Below are 17,392 nucleotides of genomic sequence, written 5' to 3'. Positions count from 1 at the left end.
AGTAGTTAGTGTTTTAAATATTCTTTGTGGTCACATTTCTTCATCTTGTGTAGATGTTTTTCAAGTTTTAAAACATCCTAAGTCATTGTGATTAAATCCAATGAAACATTTTAGAGGTCAATTGGGTTCTGGTTATAAAGGAATGAGACTAATTTTCTAGTGTGACTTGGGATGAGTTTAGGTATAAAAGTTGTGGGCATTGATTATATCAGGTGGATATGTATATCACTTCACAGGATGTCCAAATTGAGAAAATACTACCCATTCTCTAAGTTCCACTGCCCATAATGTGCTTCAGTATTGAGTCAACATCCTAAATTTTGGATTCATTGTTCTCTGTATTTAATAATCTGCATTATAAAATTGTACATAATTAAAAATTTTCCCTTGTCTTTGTGTGTATTTTGAGTGTATAAAAAAAGTTAGGGAGGTCTTAGAAAATAAGATTCTTCACCAATTGTGAAAGTGAACAGTAGTGTAGAGATAAGCCTTGGCATTAGCTAGATAAAATACCAACCAATTTATTGTTTTATTCTCTGATCCTCCTAATAAGATAAAACCTATTTCATTTAAATGCCTAGTTATAATGTTAAATCTTAAACTTTGGCCTAAGCACAGCTAATGAGAGGTGATATCTCCTTGCATTGACCTATAGTATTCCTTATTCTTTCATATATTTACAGAGACCCTGCTATTATATGCCAAGCACAATTCTAGTTAATGGGTAGAGAGCAAAGAACAAAAACAAACATGGGACCTCCTCTCATGATTCTCACAGTCTAGTGGGCACACAGGGAACAAGAAGGGACAAGTTCTCTGCAGAAATGATGTTTTAGTTGATTCAAGAAGAATAAAGGAGTTAAATAGGGCACATTTTTGAGGCAAAAGGAACAGTATTTCCAAAGGCCTGAGAAGGGAGAAGGCAGCTAAAGAAAAGGCCCAGTAAAGCGGGAATGCTGATGCCAGTGGAAGAGCCACCTGAGAAAGAGTTGGAAGTCATTAGGAGGTTTCAAGAGCAAGATGGGATCAGCTTTATTTTTAAAAGATAGTTCTTGTTGCTATGTGGAGAATAGATAGAAGCAAGCAAGGTATGGATGTGAGAGACCCCAGTCTATTGTAGTAGTATAGATGGGAAATGATGGCAGTGGGTGAGTGAATTGCTCAGTGTCTGGAATATTGTAGGCATTGTAACTTATATGTTAAAAGTCTGTCACCCTGACAGTTGTGGCTCGGTTGGGAAACGTTCTATACACCGAGAGGTCACTGGTTCAATTCTGGTCAAAACACGTGCCTGGGTTGCAGGCTTAGTAGTTAAGAGTCTACCTGTGATCCAGACTTAATTTGATTCCTGCTCAAGGCACATGTCTAGATTGCAAGCCGATTGATGATTCTCATCATTGATGTTTCTTCATTTTTTAAAATATATTTTATTGATTTCAGAGAGGAAAGGAGGAGAGGAAGATAGAAACATCAATGACGTGAGAGAATTATATAGATGGGCTGCTTCCCCCTAGCCTAAGGTGACCAGATCGTCCAGGTGTTGGCAGGACAGTCCTAATTTCTAACAATTTTTCCCGCGGCGTTTTAAAAAAGTCCCAATTTTTGGAAACATTGGAAAGATTCTTTCCAAAAATCAGGACTTTTTTAAAACGCCGAGGGACGCGGGAAAAATTGTTAGAAATCGCGACTGTTCCGCCAACACCTGGACGATCTGGTCACCTTACCCTTCCTCCTCACGGGATGAAGCCCACAACATGGCATGTGCCCTGGCTGGGAATCCATCCATGACCTCCTGGTTCATAGGTTGACCTCAACCACTGAGCCACACCAGCTGGCCTCTTTTCTTTTAAATACTCCCTTGCTTCATCCTTCTTCCTATAAAAACCTTCCATTTTGTACAACCTCATGGAGTATTCTGGTTGCTAGATGGGATGCTACTGGATTCATGAACCACTTATTAAAGCCAGTTCTTCACATTTACTTGGTTGAATTTTTTTTTTTTTTAACAGTAATATCAATGTGCAAGGTGCATCTCTTTCTGTCGAGGTTGGTAACTGAAGATTATTCGCAGTTGGGATCTGTACTTCATGTTGAAGGGTGGTGTCTGAAAGCTCCCTTCTGGCATTCCTCACGCCATTTAAAATGAGGTTTCTCTTTATTCATTTTGACAAGATTAACTAAATTATAAATCTTTTGGGAAAGGGATCTAGCCTGGCCCTGCACATTTTGGTATTAAGTTGTTGGGTCATTGAAGCTTACTATGTGTTATTTGGAAAAAAATAAGTCAATTTCTCATGTTGCACCACCCCAAGAAGGAGACGGTACAGCAGGCCGTTGTCATAGTGATACAATGGAGGACTGAGTCTTGGATTGCAGTTCTTTAAAGTGCTGTGCTCGCTCACCATCACTTGCCAAGCCCCTTCCCCGGGCTCAGCGCGGTGCCAGGTGCCACGTGACAGCGGGTATCAACGCTCTGGGCCACGTGGAAGGATGCCAGGCTCCGCCACACGGGCCCTGAGGGGCTTCACAAGGCTGAGCTGCGGAAGGGAGGGGGCGGCACTCAACGCCTTTCCCTCCGGCGAGTCCTGGTTAAGGTTCTCCCAAGGAGACCCCTCAGCCTACATCCAAGAAACTACATCCAAGATGGCACCGCGAGGCGTCCCGGCCCAGCCACCATCTTGGTAGTCCCCGAGGTGGGCGGGGCCCCACGCCGCGGCCCGGCGGCCCCAGCGCGCGTGCGCGGCGCAGAGCCTCCCCCCGCCCCCCGCCGCCGCCACAGCCGCTGCTGCACTGACGGCGGGACCCGCGCCTCAGGTGAGTGGGCGCCTCCGCCCGGACGCGCGGCGCTGCTCGCGGGGGCTGCGCTGCTTTCGGGGGCGTCGCTCCCCTTGCCTCTTCCTGCCCTACCCGTTCTCCGCTGCGCGCTGGGGCCCCGGTGTGCGCTGCCGGGTTTCTCCGGGTCCCCCCGGCGCCCCCCGCCCGCCCAGCTCGCCGGACCGGGATTGGCCGGGCCTCTCGCGGGCGCTCCCGGAGCGCAGGCTGCGGGCCCTGCGGCGGGGCCGCCGGCGACCACGGGCAGGCGGCGGGGCTGAGCCTCCCTCCGGCGCCCCGCTCCCGCGGTCGCAGGCACCCATCTCAGGCGCGACCCCCTCTCTCGCTCCGGCAGGGCCGCGCGTGCCTCGGTGTCGGGCACCATCCATCCCGGCCGCCCGGAGCCAAGGAGGGGACACGCGTGCGTCTCCTAGGCAACAAAGAATCCCCCCTGTGGCGCGACCCCGCGACGACCCCGCGAGGAAGGGGCCTCGTCTCCCCTCCTGACCGATGAGGAAACTGAGACAGGGGGGAAGTGCCTGCCCAAGGTCACGCGGCTGGCCGGCCGGAGGCAGGACTGGCTCTCGCCTCAGGGTCTCTGGCCCGGACAGTTGGAATTTGATCTTGAACCTTTAAAATAATTTGAAATGCATTTGTCTCTGGATTTGCTTCTTCAGCGTCATAAAAGACTGCAAAAAAACCAGTATTTTCTTGTTGTTGAAGTACAATGGAGGTGCTGCTGTTATAATAATGATAGTGTTGTTAATAAGAGCCTGGGATCTTACTGAACATGTAATTAAGATTATCTCAATAACCTCAGCATTCCCCAGTCCAATGCGTTCCTTCCTTTTTTTCCTGCACCTTTTTTTTTTTCCCCCCCCCTGCAGAGCTGGCCTCCCTGTCACAGGTAGACTAGGAGCGCCTTATGGCTTGCAGTAGGGAAGCTCTCCCCTGGTGGCTTACTGGCAGAACCGGGGTAAGCCTGGTAAGCCTGCATCCAGATTTCCCCCCTCGCCTGGCCCCCAGAGGATATAATTAGCCTTCCTTTCCTGGCTGCCAGGACAGCAGGACTGGGCTAGCTGGGCTGGCTGGATGTGGAGGTGACAGGGCAGATTTTGGCGAGCACTCACCTCATTCTGGGACTTTCTGGCTCTAGTCCAACATTGGGCTTGAACATCTTAGTATTTAAATTAAGAAGAGAAAGAGCATTGACAGAGTGCCATTGAATATAAGAAGCTACCATGATTTAAAGTCCCAAAAGGAACAGCTGTAAATGCATGTGGATGCTTCCTCCCAAAAATAACGAACTTAAATTCAAACTGTCTTTTTTTTTCCTTAGTAAATTCCTTTTAACACTTCAGAGCTCTTCTGACTCACCAGCTTCTCTGTGAAGCCTTCCTTGCTTGATTTTCCCAGTTAGAATTGCTCACAAACACAATGAAACTATTAGCCCCTTGAGGTCAGGGACCATCTTTGCAGCTTCAAGTGCTTAGCTCATAGTAGGCCTTTGGCAAAGACTTGGTGAATTTTCGTTTTCTTGCCGCCTTTCTGTACTTCCTACTAGCCCTTCAATTTCTCTTTGCTGTCCCTGCCTTTATGTTATTTTTTCCAGTTTTATTGAGAAATAATTGACATACATCTCTATAAATTTAAGGCATATAGCATGATGGTTTGACTTACATTATTGATTACCACAGTAGGTTTAGCTAACATTTATCTCTCATAGATATAATAAAAAGAAAGAAGAAAAGAAAAAAGGTAATCTTTTTCCCCCCTGTGATATCCTTTCTTTTAGATTCACCACTCAAAGATCTCTAGTTCACCCTGTTTCTGAAAATTTGCAGATAAGGGTCCTCATTGAGAAGCTTGTTTATTAACCCCAACACTGGAGTAGGTATAAGTGTACAGAGCAGTTTTTATTTGCATCTTTAGTAAGGTAGCCTGAGGCTTGTGGTCTTTTAGTCTGTCTCTAAATGCTTAGATTCATTTTTACATTTTTGCCTCTTGTGGCTGACTGCCCGTGGTGCTACCAGAGTAAACACAATTTTTACCATAAACCATTTCATACTATTTATAATAATAAATATTCAAAAGGGCCCTTGGGGAGATAGCAGATCTGTACATAGGTTCTCTACATAAATGAGGCTTTTTAAGAGTCTTTCCAAATAATTTTCTGCAAATATATGAAGCTTTTATGTGGAAGAGATGATGCTAGGAATGGTGGAAGATTCACCGTTTAATAAAACATGGTTCCTGTTGAAAGAGCTTGCTAGCTAACTTGGAAACACCATATCTAATTGTAACTCAAGCCAGGACTAAAAATTGCCATAATAGCATTACAAGCAAAGCAATATCCTATATAATCTTATCTAATAAAAGAGTAATATGCAAATTAATCATACCTCTGCTACATCCACAAGCCATGCCCGCCAGCCAGGCAATCAGGAGCGAGTATGAAAATTAACCCAGCCAAGATGGCTGCAGCCACAGAGAGAGCAAGAGGCTTGGGTTTCCCTGGCAATGGAGGAAGCCAACCTTTCTGCCTACCCTGGCGTGCCTTGGCCTCCTCTGCTCAAGGCTACAAAGTTTCAATTATAGAAGATGAATAAATCCCAACAAAAATGGCTGCAGCCATGGAGAGAGCAGGAGGTTTGGCTCTGCTCAAGGTTACAAAGTTTCAATTATAAAAGATAAATCCCAGATACCAAGGCCTCCACTTGGGTTGCCAGGGGGCATGGCCAGCCTGCAAACCACCACAGGCCCCTCGCCCAGGCTGCCCCATGCCCCAAGGGAACCCCCACCCTGATCTGGGACACTTTTCAGGGCAAACCAGCCTGACCCCATCTGTGCACAGGCCTCTATCCTATCTAATAATCCTATCTAATAAAAGAGTAATATGCAAATTGACCATCACTCCAATACAATATGGCTGCCCCCATGTGGACACAAGATGGCCAGCAGGGGAGGGCATTTGGGAGGGACCAGGTCTGCAAGGGAGGACAGTTGGAGGTGATCAAGCCTGCAGGGGAGGGCAGTTAAGGGTGACGAGGCCGGCAGAGAAGGGAAGTTGGGGGCGACCAGGCCTGTAGGAAGGGCAGATGAAGAGGACCCGGGCCTGCAGGGAAAGGCAATTAGGGGCAAACAGGCTGGTGGAGCAGATAGGCATCAATCAGGCTGGCAGGGGAATGGTTAGAGGGTGATCAGGCTGGCATTCAGAAGAGTTCAACCGCTCACTATGACATGCGCTAACCACCAGGGGGTGGAGTGGAACATGGTAGGCATTGGTGACACTCCAACCTCTCACTGGCTACCTGGGGACTGGGGATGGATGGGACAGGGATGGAGGTGTGATGAGAATGTGGGCTGTCCGCCAAGCTTGCTCTCAATCCCCTTGCTACCCTCCCCCAAGACGCCAGGGCTCATGCACTGAGGAAGCCCCTGCGCTTAGGTACTGGGGGCCCGCAAGGAGCCCACCCTGCACTCATGTGGTGTCTTCTAGATGAGCTGGGCCGAAGCCATCAGGACCCAGGGGCCAGTCGGGCTCCCCATGGGTTCGCGCAGGAGCCAGTCTACAAGGCCAGCTGGGAGAGAGCGTGCTGCCCACCTGGTGGCCCAGAGGCCCACTCTGTGCCCCGGCCCACAGTGTCCAGCTGTGCTCACCACATCTCCGCATGGGGACTTGGGCACAGTGACTCAGACGGAGGGGGACGTGTGGGGCCACAGGGCCCAGGTGCTGCCCAGGACCCAGAGGTCAGCTGGGACCTGCCCTTGCATGCCAGAGGTTGCACTTAGATTGCTGGCCAGGCTTAGGGACCACGCCCATGCACAAATTTTATGCACCGGGCCTCTAGTGAAAATATAATGGAATAAGATGTCCAACATGGGAACATTACATAAAATCATACATTGTTCAGGCTAAAAAGAGGCATCAAGTCATTGAGTTAAAACTCACTTTTTTTTTTTTTTTAATATATTTTATTGATTTTGTACAGAGAGGAAGGGAGAGAGAGAGTTAGAAACATCAATGAGAGAGAGTCATCAATCAGCTGCCTCTTGCACACCCCCTACTGGGGATATGCCCGCAACCAAGGTACATGCCCTTGACCGGAATCGAACCCGGGACCCTTCAGTCCCCAAGCCGACGCTCTATCCATTGAGCCAAACCGATCTTGGCTAAAACTCACTTTTACAGCCTTCATGCTAAGCTTGTCCAAGGTCAACAGACCCAGGGCTAAAACTTGAAATCTAGACTTTTCTTCATTAAAGGTTTATCAAGTGTTTCAGTGAATTCATCCATAAAGGCATTAACCAGCAACCCTATGAAAATTCCATTTATGTGCTTAGAACAGAGTTGAGGAAGAGATAACAAAAATATGATTCATGTTTTCAAGAGGTTTATGGTCTCTTGGGAAAATATTCCCCAACAGATCATAATAGGTGTGTCAAGGACTTTCAGGTCCAAAGATTTATAGCATTTTGGGTTTACTACAGAATTGGGTGTCAGGTAATCTATTATGAAAGGCCTTTTTAATAGTAGAACTGTTCTCTGCTAATGGAGACTGTGTGTACCTAACTATTACTCCTGTGGTAAAGAGCCTAGGTGTGAGATAGGAGTTGGAAGAGGTGCAGAAGGTATTAGCTGTGGCAGTGAGAACACTTTGGGGAGGAGTTAGGACTTTCTGGGCTTAGACGGATTGGTAGAGTCAAGCAAAAGTCCTTTTGGAAGATGTATACTGTACTAAAATATTTATGGATTTTAAAAAAACTTGCTAAAGTAATCTGGTTTCACACAACAAACATTTTTAGAATGTTTGCTGTGTGCCAGATGCTGCTAGGATCTGGAAATACAAAGCCTTTGCTAAAGCTTGCAGTCTGGTGATTGAGATGGGCAGATAACAGCTCTACTGAATATCATGTGAGCTTCATAAGAGTAAGGATGAAGGTTTAGCCCTGTTGGTGGCAGATAATAGACATTTGGTAAATGATGAATTAATGAGTATATCCAGACAAGAAGTGAGGACAGTCAGAAAGGAAAGACAAATGGGAGATTCTGGAGGAAAAATTGACAAGTCTGAGGAGGGATGTTGAAAGGAAGAGGTATGTCAAGAACTTTCAGGTACAAAAATTGATAGCATTTTGAATTTTACTGCAGAACTGGATGCCCAGTCATCTATACTAAAAGGCCTTTTTAAACCCTTCCCAACCCATCCCTTTTTAAAGAGATGCTTGGAAATGGCACATAGAAACAAAACCTAGATTTATGAGTACATGTTTGACTTCAGGGCTTTCTTTGCTAAATTACAGTATTTTTAAAAATATTTTTATTGATTTCTGAGTGGAAGGGAGAGGGAGAGAGAGAAACATCAATGATGAGAGAGAATCACTGATAGGTTGCCTCTAGCACTCAGTCCCCTATTGGGGATCAAGCCCGCAACCCAGGAAATTGTTTTCTTTAATCACAATGCTAACTCTACTGTGTTTATACCCTTTACCTACAATCTGGCCATTAAATATTTATTATGTGAAATTTAACTGAGATACGTGGAGAATGTTTAAATACCATACAAAAAAAAAGGTTGTATTATATCTTTTGATCTTATTTTTTCAGTGAGAGGAATGGTATAGTGACTCAAATTCTGTCATGTTTCTCACAGTGCCTCAGAGAGTTTGACATATTATCGATCCCAAATAAATGTCTATTGTTGATAATTGAATGGGGTGTACTCTGGAGGAAATATGGCTTTGTTGCATTCTGAGTTGAATGCTATGTAGACACTATTTACATGATCAAACAGGCTATGCTATTACACTTGACTGCTATTAAGGAATGTGAAATATGGAGTATGCATTCTCCCTAACTTTTTTGTGGAGGTGCTGCTGCATTTTATCTTCCTCCGAGGCTTAATATACGAAAATTAATTTCTCAAGTGGATGTGTGGCTTACTCCAGGCTTGGGCTGTGTTATTAGACTATAATCTCTTTACCACCAGAAAGACCTATAGTCTACACTTTGTGGTTTTCAAGTGATCAAGTGAAAATTTCTGCTACAGCCACTCTTCACACTTGATCTTATTATTTATTAAGGTTTTTTTGTTATATGTTTTTCAGTATTTTAATCCTTACCAAGGATATTTTTTCCCATTGACCTTTAGAGAGAGAGTGGAAGAAATAGGGGGTGGAGGGGGTAGGAGGAGGAGGGAAGAGAAAGAGAGAGAGAGAGAGAGAGAGAGAGAGAGAGAGAGAGAGGGGGAGGGAGGGAGGGAGGGAGGGAGGGAGGGAGGGAGGGAGGGGGAGGGAAAAACATCGATGTCAGAGAGACACATTGACTGGTTGCCTCACGCACTTGAGACTGGGGATGGAACCTGCAACCGAGGTATGTGCCCTTGACCAGGAATCACACCCATGATCCTTCGGTACAAAAGCTGACGATCTAACTACTGAGCAACTGGTCAGGGCAGTAATATTATTATTATTTTATAGATAATGCTTCAGGTTTGAAAGCTATAGCTGTTATTTGGGAGGAACTTGTAGAGTGATCATCTAAAAACAAACGTAACAAATCAGGGGAATAAATTGTATGTCACTCATAAACGCAGTGTGAAGTTGCTTCCCATCTCTAATGTTAACCTAAGATTAAGCAGTCATATGATAATTTTTCCAGAAATACTAGTTGCTTTCAAAATAGACACGGTTGTTTATTTAAAATGACAGTTTCATCCTTAGAATGCTTCTACATTTTTAAATCTGAATTTTCATCTTATGGTTAAAATAGAATGTTTTTTAAAAATTGTGGCATTTTAGTTCTAAAACTATGTTATGTGAAGCCATAATACTTGGCAGAGAGAAAAAAGAGGAATCAGGTTATTGTCTCGTTCTCCCTGCAGTTGAGAAAGCTTTGGGGACAGGATCCCTCCTGCTATTCTCAGTTGTTGTTGTTGTTGTTGTTGTGTGTGTAAAAATATAAAAAAAAATTTTTTTGAGAGGGGAAGGAAGAGGGAGAAAGAGAAACATCAGTGTGAGAGCTGACCTCCTTTACGCCGCCATGTGCACCGCTGCCCCCCCCTCCCCCAACCCCCATTCCCGCCCGAGATGAAGCCAGAAACCCTGTGCCCTGACCAGGAATCAAATCAGCAACCTTTTCATGCTTGGGATGATGTTCAACCAACTGAGCAATACCAGCCAGGGCTTCAATTTTTGAGGATGTCTAATCTTTTAACTGGTAGTATCCTGTTTACTTGAAGATGTCCCATCTTGTAAACCTTTGTGTTGAAAGGTGGGTTCAACCAGGGTATTGACTAAAATGTGACTTTGGATGATTAGCCCACAGGGTTGCTTTTCAAATACCCCCAGATAGTTGCAGTTCTCTTCTATTAATTAAAGTAATAATGCTAATACCTAATAATACCCAACTTTGTATTAATGATACCTAATCTTTATATGGTGCTCTTCAGTTTCAAAATTATTTGCTCAATAAGATCCTGGTAAATTCCAGTAACCAAACCTGAAAAAATAAGTAAAAGAATTAATAGTTAGTTGGCATCAAGTAGGAAACGTCGTTTATAGAGGCCTCCCCAAGTTCTAGATGCAGACTGCTCATGTTCACATCCTTATTCTGCAATCCACTAGCTATGTGACCTTTAGCCTATTATAAAACCTCTCCATGTATCAGTTTCTTCTTCTTTAAAATAGGAAGGATTACAATTACAGTACCTATTTTATAAGTGTGTTGGAAATAAAATGAAATAATGAATGGGTAGTGCTTGTCATGGTATCTGGCATATAGGAACTGCTTAATAAAATAAGCTAGTATGAGAATTAAGTACTGCATCTTAGGACTCTAGTTGTTCTTTACCTCCACTCAGGTTGTGTTAAAGAACAAATTATTTTCAGGGATTCTGCCTTATAGCTGGTAGGAACACAGAGCACATACCAGGGCCTTGCCAGCAGTCGCTTTCTTAGTATCCTGAGCTGCATTTTTCAAGACTGGAAGGCAGAGGATAGTGCTTCTGCTTTTAGAGTTCCTTTAATATGACCCCCATGTTAGGGCTTCAGCTGTTGATGAGTGTTTGGAGTTTTGGGAAGACCTCTAGATGGGCATTGTTTTGTTCTAGTAGTTGCTTGTACCAGTAATGAATAGGATGAATATAGTAGAGGACAGACTCAAGTCTTCCAGCTTGACAGTCTTTGCAAACTTCCTATTACCACCTGCTGCCAGAATCCAGGAGTCACACAGTGGGAAGGTGGGCATGTTGTAAAGGGTGCTGCTGCTGCCCTTTTCAGAAAAACACAAGGTGTGGATGGCCCTTGTCCAAGGCTGTGGACCAGCAGGGGTGTTTCCTGTTAAAATGAGGGTCTGTGAGCATGCTTTAGCAGATACCTTTCATCACTTTCCTCCCCTCCTTTGCTTATGGAATAGAATCTCTGAGAGTATTTCTTCTGGTGAAGAGGAATTCAGACTTCCCTTTATGTAGTACAAAAACTAAGCGAGTTGTATTTTTAAAAGTCATTGTTTCTTTCTTGGAGTTGGATGGTTTGGCTCGTTTATTATGCTTTCTGGGGAGTCTCCTGAGACCCTTTTCTTTCCTAAGGGCCCCCAGGAGACAGCAATGAAACGCACATCTATTGCCTTAGATGCTTATGGAGATGCTTAAGCCAGTAGTTTATGATTAGACTAGAGGCCCAGTGCATGAAATTTGTGCACAGGTAGGGTCCCTAGGCCTGGCTGGCGATCAGGGACAATCTATGGGGCAACCAATGTCGCGATTGGGCCCCCCGCTCATCTGCTCCACCATCCTGCCACAGCCCGCTCTCATCAGAGCCCATCGGGGCTGGCAACACCTCCACTGCCTCCGCTGCCAGTGACGCCTCACCAAAGCCTGCCATGTTCCGTTCCGTCCCCTGGTGGTCAGTGCACGTCTAACTCCCGGTGAGTCGAACTCCTGCCCTTGGGGACAATTTGCTTATTAGCCTTTTATTATATAGGATTAATTCAGGCTTTAACCCTGGAAAAACTTGAGTGAAGTCATCAGGTAATTGTGCTTCTTATATAGACTGATGTATGGAATTTAGCCCAGTACTCTGTGAGATATTTCAGAGCCTGGAATAGGAGTCCAGATGCCAGTCCCAGCCCCTCACCTAGACAGCTGTGTGAATTTAGGCAAGCAGCTTAAATTTCTAGGCCTCTTTTTGCATCTGAGGATGAAGGCATGACTGTAGGCCCGTGGTTCTCAGTCCTAGTTGCATATAAGAATCATTTGTGAAGTTTTAAAAACAATATCAGGGCCTTACCTAGACCGATTAAATTGGATCTCTAGAGTTGCTCTTCTTCAAAGCTCCCAGTCTTTCTAGTGTGTAGCTAAGAACTACCAGATTAGATGACTATGTATTAAACAATTGTGTCATTCTGCTCAGTAACCCTCTATGGTTGTTCAAACTAAAGTCCCATTTATGTGCTCTGTATTTTGACCAGTCTTGTCTTCTTTCCCAGAAGCTTTTTGGTGTCTTCCTGGATATGTCTTCCTGGATATATTTTGTACATTTGGTTTTTTCCCACCCCCAATGTCCTTGCTTGGAATGTCCTCTTCCCTTATAACAATCCAAAATATATCCATTCAAGGCCCATCATTCTTATCTCCTTTGGGGGACTCTTAATCATTCCAGTCCTTAGTTATTTCTCCCACCTCTACCCTGGTTCAAGCTTTGTTTAGCTCTGAATAAATGCAATGAACAGTAGATGCAGTGTAAGATGTGATATTCAAGCAGCATTCTGTCCTCTTGGGGAGGTGGGACACATAGCAGTGCCATTGGTTTGACTTCGACACTATTAAACATTCATTGATATCTTGTATTGTTGGCTACCTCATCCTGTAAATATATTTTGTAAATATTAGCTGATGAATAACTTTCTCTGACCTGACTTCAATGGGCATTTTTAGCCTTATTTCCTATTTCCAACTTTCTGCTCTTGCCAAACTGGGTCATTTTCTAGTAGACTTGTACTTTCTCACCTTGTGTTTAAGTTACCCTCCCTTTCTGGAATTCCTTCTTAGTCTTACCCTCCCCACCTACAGGAATTTTATCTACCCTTTTTTATTTTTAATGCTCACCTGAGATTATGGGGGAGGGGGTGATGATGGAGAGAGAGAAAATAAGACGAGAGAGAGAGAGAGAGAGAGAGAGAGAGAGAGAGAGAGAGAGAGAGAGAGAAAAGAAAGAAAGGAAGGGAAGGGAAGGGAAGGGAAGGGAAGGGAAGGGAAGGGAAGGGAAGGGAAGGGAAGGGAAAAGAGGAAAAGAAAGAAAAAAAGACACCCAAACATCTATGGGTTACCTCCCTTACATGCCCTGACTGGGAAACATCCTAAGTATGTCCTGATCTGGAGTCGAACCTGCAAACTTCTTGGTCTATGGAAAAATGCTCCAACCAATTGAGACACTGGGCCAGGACTTTATTCTTCAAGGTCCAGTTCACATGTTACCTCCTCCATGAATCTTTTTCTCTGCGTCTACAACTGTATTAACTGACTTTTGCCCTAAACCTCCATAACCCTTAGAGCAGTGATTCTCAACTCAGCCGCAGCGTTGCCCCCAGAGGACGTTTGGTAATATCTGGAGACCTGTTGGGTTGTCACAATTGTTGGAGGCAGGTGCTACTGTCATTCAGTGGGTAGAGGCTGGGATGTTCCTAAACATTCTATGTACATGACACTCGCCTATAACAAAACATCTGGTCCAAAATGTCACTGCTGCTGAGGCTGAGAAACTGCCTTCGAGTTTGCTTGGAACTGTAGTGGTTTGTTTATAAACTTAATCTCCCCTATTTAATTGAATTAATGGTGAAGGCAAACTCCAGTCCCAAATCTCGGCTTTCTTGTTATTAGTTTCATATTAGGGTTTAATCCTCCAGCCTGTGGCCTGATCTTAACCACTCAGTGTAATTTAGGACCAGAGATAGAGAGGTCCTCAGTGTGGGGTGGGTGCAGTGCAGTAAGGCAATCTGCTGAATGTCTCTCCTTTTTACCCCCAAGTCTTCATCTGTGATAACCTGGGAGGCAGTATGATACAGGACATAGAGTAAGCTTTGGGATCAGGAGAAAATTTGGTTTCAGTCCCGGCTGTTGCATTTATTAGTTATATTGTTTTGGTCACTCCATTGCAACCTCTTTAAGCCTCAGTTTCCCTATCGCTGCAACAGATGCCAGTGCCCCGTGTTTCCCCTCACAGTACCTTCCTGATCGTCCAATGAGATGCCAGGTGCTTTGTAAAGGTGCTTTGTAAATTGTAAAATTTACTAATTACTCATTTGGCCACTGGTTTATAGGTAAAAACAGAGGATGTGCGTCATCTTGCTGTAGGAACACCACTGTCTACCTTCTCTGTCAATTCCCTGGCCTCTTCCTGCAGCTTTTCAGCCGTAACAATTTCAGCACCAGCTCCAGCTGGCCCTGTCCAGTTCATTTTCTCAGTATGCCTCTTTGTTTACAGCCTTCATCCTGTTCTGGTTTTCTGTCTGCATTCTTGCCAAAACCAAAAGTGATTGACTTTGCCTCTAGAATACAAATGGTGGCCTGGCATCAAGTACATCCTGGCAAAGCCTGATGAAGACCACACAAATTACCTTGGTCTGGGGAAAGCTACATAACAAGACAGCTTGAGTTTAGAAAGCCAATAGTATACATAGTCCCTTATTGCCTTTTCTCAGTAACAAAGCAATGTTTTTAACCACAGGAAATCTCAGTGAGCTTTCTCTGACTAAATGGACACAGTACAGAGTGAGATAGAGCCTGAGACCCTCTTATCCCTGGGGTCAGACCACGTGCAACTTCCCACTGATTTGCAAGTGACCTTCAACTAGTCTTTGAACCTAATCAGGTTGATAACCGAGTGACCTCTTAGGATTGTAGAACAGAATCAAATGAGGTGGGGGACCGGGGAACTCTTACTCTGGGGGAGAATGTAAAATCAAAATACTACATTTACAGGGAGCTTCTAGGTTACAGAATGTCAGCCCTGTCAGGGACCAAAAGGTCATCCTGCCCAACCTCTTCCCTTGACAGGTGGAGAAACTGAGGTCTAGAAAGGAAAAATGCTTTGCCCAGTGCCACTCAGCTAGGTAGGCGCTGTTCTGGGTCTAGAGTCCACATCTGATGTGCTTAAGAGCTCTTTCCTTGACTGGAAGAATCTGGGCACCCATTTTTTTCTGTGTGGGCAAAGGTTGAACTCAGAAATGTGTGTGTTTTTTTAAATTTATATATTTTTATTAATTCCAGAAAGGAAGGGAGAGGGACAAAGAGATAGAAGCATCAATTATGAGAGAGAATCATCGATCGGCTGCCTCCTGCAAGTCCCCCACTAGGGACCGAGCCCGCAACCAAGGTACATGCCCTTGACCGAAATCGAACCCGGGACCCTTCAGTCCACAGGCCAATGCTCTCTCCCCTGAGCTAAACTGGCCAGGGCAGAAATATGTTAATGTAAGAAACATTCAAACCTGTAAAGCAAGCATATCAAACTTGTTTGAGGCATGTGGCCCGCCAGCCGAGAGTTTGACATGCTTGCTGTAAAGAATTCTTGTGAGTTTCTTTGAGCCAAACAGTTGACAGTTGCCTGGAAGCAGAATCTCAAAGTATTGTGATAATGCTTCAGAGAATGGCAGTTTTTCACCTTGTTTTATACATTGCAATCAAAAGAGGAGACATAAGTGGGTTACATGAAATCCATTGGTGATAGATTCGGGAAGTGGGAGAAAGCAAAGCAGGGAGGTGGATTGGATAAGAAGTAAAATGATAGCCCAGCTGGCGTGGACCAGTGGTTGAGCATTGACCTGTGAACTAGGGCAGCGGTCGCCAGCAGGTGGTCCATGGACCACTGGTGGTCAGTGAGGATGGAAAGGTTGACAACCACTGAGAGGTCATTGGCTTGATTCCTAGACAGGGCCCAGGTTGCTGGCTCGATCCCCCGGTAGAGGGTGTGCTAGAAGCAGCCAATTGATGTTTCTATCTCTGATGTTTCTATCATTGATGTTTCTATCTCTCCCTTCCTCTCTGAAATCAATAAAGATATATGTGTGTGTGTGTGTGTGTGTGTATATATATATATATTTTTATTTTATTTTATTTTATTTTATTTTTTTATGATAGCTGTTTTTGCTCAGTGGATAGAGCGTTGGCTCACGGACTGAAGGGTCCCATGTTCAATTCTGGCCAGGGGCACATGCCCAGGTTTCGGGTTTGATCCCCAGTAGAGGGCATGCGGAAGCAGTCCATCAGTGATTCTCTCTCATCATGATGTTTCTATCTCTCCCTCTCCCTTCCTCTCTAAAATCAATAAAAATATATTAAAAAAATAAAAAGTAAAATGATAGACACATGCTTCTTTTACATAAGTTGGTACAGGATAGTTACACAATGACAATGAAGGGATTTGTGGTCTCTCCCCTGGTGCAAAGGTTGTGCCCTGAGGGGTCCGGAAAAAGGGAAGTTACCTCGGCATTCCAAAGGTATGTTATTGTAGATGCAAAAAGATAGTAGGCTCAATTAAGATCAAAGTTGATATTGGACAGAACTACCCACCTTAGACTACTTTTTACTTTTAAAAGTTTTAATTTCATACTGTCCTTTGTGGTTACTTTAGGTCTTTGCGAGTTTGCAAGGCTGCCATGTAGGCCTTCCCAGAGCTTGTCAGGGTAGCTAGCATGTAGCCCCTTTTTGTCCATAAATATATTGTTGGACTTTATTTAAACTGTGTTCTACAGAGCCTTAGCTGTCTCATGACTTCAACCGCGCCCCTACATGTTTTTCTGTTCTCTATTTCAGAGTTTTGGTGCAAAAATTAAAAGTCAGTAGTTTTGATCTTTAAAGGTTCTCTCAAGTACTAAGTATCAAAGAACACTGGTGCCACTCCGGAACATTTTTGCTTACATTTAAATTCAGAAATGTCAGTTTCTATATTTCTAAAAGGTAATAGTCATGGGCTTTTTTTTTTTTTTTTTTTTTTTTTTAAGCATGGAGAACTGAACCTCGTTTTTTCTATTATAGATTTTTAATACTATTGACTTCCACTGTCAAAAATAATATCTCCTTAGTTTTCCTCCCCTCCTCCTTTCCTCCAGTATTTGACAATTTTCTCCCCTTTCGTGTAAACTTCTCTTCTCCCTTCACTTCTCTGACTTTGTATTTCGGCATTACCTCTTGCATCTCTTGAGCATTTTTTCTTTGTTCTTATTGGTTCTACTGTCTTTTCTATCACTGAGTTGTCTTCCAGAAGAACCCGAGGCCTACAGCTCTTCCATGTCTCTGGTTTGGTGAGTGCTGAGGGGGAGGAAAACTAATTTTCCTTCTACCTTTCTGGCTGGCCTAATAATCAAATTGACACAAGACAGATTAACAGGAGAAAAACAAAGTTTAATAAAATGAACACCTCCTGTATCCATGGGAGAGACTCAGGAAAACTAATGAGTAACTCTCCAAAATGTCAAGCCATCACCTTAAATACCACCTTCAGCTAAAGACAACAGTTATTGGGGATGGAGAGTCACTTCTGGGAAATTCCCCGGCAAAGCACAATATATAAGAATAAGATTATT

At 44.2% G+C, this 17,392-nt stretch overlaps 1 protein-coding gene across 2 annotated transcripts in view; it reads left to right on the top strand.

Moving 5' to 3' along the window:
• Nucleotides 1-2,666: 2,666 nt before the first annotated feature.
• The window catches only part of NDRG3 (NDRG family member 3), a 74,182-nt gene continuing 59,456 nt past the window's right edge, over nucleotides 2,667-17,392 (top strand). For both annotated transcript variants that reach the window (XM_084888652.1, XM_084888651.1), the window contains exon 1: nucleotides 2,667-2,814. The gene's annotated coding sequence lies outside the window, so the exon portion shown is untranslated. The remainder of the gene's footprint in view (nucleotides 2,815-17,392) is intronic.

The sequence above is a fragment of the Pipistrellus hanaki genome (genome assembly GCF_964339955.1).
Source record: "Pipistrellus hanaki genome assembly, chromosome: 6".
Classification (NCBI taxonomy): Eukaryota; Metazoa; Chordata; class Mammalia; order Chiroptera; family Vespertilionidae; genus Pipistrellus; species Pipistrellus hanaki.
This window is presented reverse-complemented; position numbering and strand designations above follow the sequence as displayed.